This window comes from Acyrthosiphon pisum, chromosome A1 (genome assembly GCF_005508785.2).
Source record: "Acyrthosiphon pisum isolate AL4f chromosome A1, pea_aphid_22Mar2018_4r6ur, whole genome shotgun sequence".
Classification (NCBI taxonomy): domain Eukaryota; kingdom Metazoa; phylum Arthropoda; class Insecta; order Hemiptera; family Aphididae; genus Acyrthosiphon; species Acyrthosiphon pisum.
The window spans coordinates 14386336-14389625 of NC_042494.1; the positions used below are offsets into that span (position 1 = coordinate 14386336).

At 26.5% G+C, this 3290-nt stretch overlaps 1 protein-coding gene across 2 annotated transcripts in view; it reads right to left on the reverse strand.

Moving 5' to 3' along the window:
• Positions 1 to 3290, reverse strand: part of LOC100159832 (transferrin) — a 16461-nt gene that overhangs the window by 10502 nt on the left and 2669 nt on the right. The window lies entirely within an intron of this gene.

Sequence of the window (3290 nt, forward strand, 5' to 3'; positions counted from 1 at the left end):
TTTTTAAGAAATTCTTTAACATCACGAAAATGTTTGAACTATTTTGTCGTTAATAATCATTTTTAGATTTTGCTATAAACGTTGATGAAAATGTCTATGATTGGTTAATAAGCTTGACAGTTTTAAGCAAGATTCCACTAAGTTGCGTTTTAGTACCTAATATTTAAAAATATCGATAATAATATTATATTTTGACAAACGTGTTTCAACCAAATATTCCAACCATTCATCAGCCCCTACAAACAAATAAAAAACAGCTAATGGCCATAGTTGCCGGGCTGAATAACAAAAAAAAAATATTATATTATATTGTTTACATTTTTTTTGATTAATAGTTTAAAATGTTGACAAAATGTGTCCAATTCAAAATTTCACAATTTGAAATTTGAATAACTGAAGATTGAAAATTTAATACATGTGGTTCCCCACAAATTATGCATTACAAACCTAAAAATCTCAGAAATAGATATTATACACAATTTTTTTAAAACAATTAAATTTTATGTTTGAATGGTTACATATTTAAACGAAATACAATGATTTTAGTTATTTTTTGTGATTTATTAAGAGAGTTGAAGCTTCACCAGTACGAATATTACTATTTATTGCAACGAATAGAAATCAGGAAATAAAACAATAGTGGTATATAGACAACAACTGTTGTAGAAAATTGAAGTAACACTGAGTATGCTACATAATATAATATAACGATTTTAATAACATTATATTTATACATAGGTATAATACAGTAGATAAAAAAAATTGACATACATGCATTAATAAAAAGCAAGAAAAACAATCATTAAAAAGAAAAAAAAGGAGAAGGGAACATCTAAAACAAATAACACATCTATAGACAATAAGTTAAGTAGCAATATAAAATTGATACCTTATTCAAAACTAGGTTAAGAAAACATTTACGCAATAAATAACAATTATTAGTGTAATTTTACCCTTAGTCAGTGGTTAGCTATTATAAAATTGGAAAAAATTTTTTTTAGAAAATTATCAGCTTTAGGTATACATTTTTCTAATTACTCGATTGCATGTTACTTTTAAATATTTACGTAATTACATTTTAAGAATTTTTATCACCTTTATACATTTTAGATTCTGAGCGGAGCGATAAATGTATTGATTTTACAATGATGTGCGTTTCAATTTTAGTTTATTAATTTTTTTAATTTTTGTGTCTATCATCACCGTTTGGGGCAGTAAAACGGCTTCGATTTTCTTCAACAGTTTCTTGTTCGATGGGAAAGTGAATCTATTTGATGCATTGAGGAGATAAAAATTCCCAATAGTCTTCAAAAGCACCGGAAGAAACAAAATAAAAATTAGGGAAAAACGGTAATTTTTATGCAAAATTGGTTTTTGATAAAATCGACTTTGGTTTTTGGTGTAACTCTAAAATAGATATATGCAAATATGCAATTTTTACTGGTTGTATATATTCGCATTTTATATACACAATACAATTTTCAAAATATTTTGATTTGTTTTGAACTGTTTACGGACAGTTCTCAATTCTTTTAGTTTTTTTTATGGATGTCAATAAAATTTTATTTGTTGAATAAAAAAGCTTAAACATTTAATACAAGGCTCCTGATATATCGGTACTTACATTATTAGTTGATAATTATTAAAAATACATAGGCACAAGTTTTTTTGGCTGCATGTTACTTGCGTCCCAAAAAAAGATATATTTTACAGGTAGTAAATTTGACCGGTAAATTGCGTCCCGTTTTGGGGAGTGGGGACGCAAGTCAGCCATGTAATTATTATCGATATTATCTTCTAAAATCATTAAAATCGATAGTATCGTGTCACTAAAATCGATAGTTCATAAACTGTACCGTATACATGTCAGGGGCGTCATTTGGGGGGGGGGGGGGGTACAGGGTGTACATTTGCGCCAACTTTTTTTTTAAAACAACTTCTTTGGCCTGCCAACAGTAAATATAAGCGCCGATATACATAAGTGTTTTATATTATATATATTTAATATTTTTTCAGTATTAAAAAAAATGTATTGTACTAATATTTAATTTCAAAGAATGTTTGATGTGGTTTTTGTTCCCACAATATTATAATTGATAAAATTATAACACAAACATTGTGAAGAAGGGTACCCATAAAATACATTTCTGGTTTTGAGTATGCAGGGAGAAAAAATGTGTAGGTTAGGTTCGGTTAGGCATTTTATTATAAAGGTTATTTATACCCATACATTTACTTATCAAGTGTATTAAAATATAAAATAAATACCTACATTAAAAGTACCTACACATAGTTCGTCAAAAATAGCAACAATATTGTGATATTTTCATACTAATATAAGTGACATATTAAATAAATTATACAAATATTCTACAGTTTTTTTCCTCACACCCCCCCCCCCAAAAAAAAAAAAAAAATTAAAAAATTAAAAATAAAATTGTCTATGTGGCCCGGTAATGATCTGAATGGCCTGGAAACATTTTGGCACCATCAAAAAAAAAGTTGAAATGACGCCTCTGATACATGTGTGTGAGTGCGTGCGTTACTTACTTACAATGTAGATACAATTTATCTATGATAGGTAAAATATGATAGTATATTCTATTAATAACTTAAGTGGGTATTATTTTATGTGAAAAGATATGGGAACATGTATACATCTTGTTGGTTGTTAGATTCAATAAGATACAGCAATTACGTCGATAATTTTTTTTTTTTACTCGCATTATATTTTCACATTTTACTTTTATTCAGTACGATTCGTCTTATTAGACCAATAGTTGTGAAATAACCACTCATCAAATTAAAAAAAATTAAAGAAGTTAATTTAATAAAATACGATTTTTTTTTAAGCTATGGAAAAAATGTGTAGCTCTAAATTGGTCGTGAATAATGGTTTTAAAATAATTGATCGTTATAAGTTCGGATATCATAAAATGTTATGTAATAACAATTTTCGATGGAAGTGCACGAATAAAAGCTGTAAAAGCTATATGAAACTAGATGTTCATCAACATTTTTATATTTTTACTATTGCAATTATTATTTTGAAATGTAAAACATGAATTTCTATATTATTATTATTATTATTATTATTATTACTACCATGACAAAATATAAAACATATGAATTTGTAATTTTATAAGTTTGAAATTTAAAAAAAAAGCGTGAAAATTGAATATATACTCATGAAGTTGAAAAATATTTGTTCAACTTTTATAGCTAAGGATTGTAATATACTTAGTAATATCATAGGCTGACTGACCGTTTTCGCTCAGAATAGTTTTTTT